Raw genomic sequence first — 943 nt, 5'->3', positions numbered from 1 at the left:
TTCCCCCCCCACCTCCAACTATATAAAATGGAATGCAAGGGCCACTGAACTACTTTACATTTTTATATTTGTGACAGTTGCTTATTTGAAGCTTACTAGAAAACTTCCTATCCAGTATTCAGGCAGTCTGTGTGCAGTAAAATACTGTAAATTGACTTACCCCATAGAAATCAAATAAGGCTTAGAACTGTTAAACTTGAGCACTCTGACAACTGGCTACTTCACTTACCACTACTGATTTGGCTTCAATAGTGGACCATGTCCTGTTATAACTATGTAGATTTCTAAACGTAACCTCTTCCACATCTTGCCCAAGAAGAGTAAATTGAAACTCTGGTAAATGTGATGACAAATAATGATGTAGGGAAGACCATGGTCTGTAGTGACTAGCAGAATAATTCACTACCCAACTACATTTTGACAATCCTTAATGCTTGGGGTAAAATATGCACATCAAAAACATGGAGTTTGAGGAAGATACTTAGAGTAAAATTTAAACTTCTTGAGGTACCAAAAAAGATAGGGTTCTTATTTCTGTCTTTTGAAAGACAATACCTTGGAAACAATCAAAATGAAGACTAAGCCCTGGGGCTTGAGGAAATCTCAGTGAGGAGGGGCTTGAAGTTAGTGTTCTTGCTTGCACCATATTCACCCAATCCAAGATGACTTCTTTGGATTTTAAGATGACACCTTTTCTCTGAAATATATAGAATAGCAAGTACTGCGTGGGATTTTAAATTGTCCTGCTACTGATATGACACGAAAAGTGGGTTGGGTGGAAGGGCGCTAGGTCCAAGGTGCCAGACTCCCTCATTCTCTTGCACTGTTTTTCCACTGCTGCCTCCCCCACCTTTTGAAGTCTGCTCTTACCTGTACTTGGCCAGGGAGAAGTGGGGGCAGGCTGGAGGGGCAAGTGTGGAGAATAAGGGTGGGGGGGAAAGCA

Source organism: Gavialis gangeticus, unplaced genomic scaffold (assembly GCF_001723915.1).
Source record: "Gavialis gangeticus isolate Ggan-Ray unplaced genomic scaffold, GavGan_comp1, whole genome shotgun sequence".
Lineage (NCBI taxonomy): Eukaryota > Metazoa > Chordata > Crocodylia > Gavialidae > Gavialis > Gavialis gangeticus.
The sequence above is the reverse complement of the archived record's forward strand: the minus strand, read 5'-3'. Positions refer to the sequence as shown.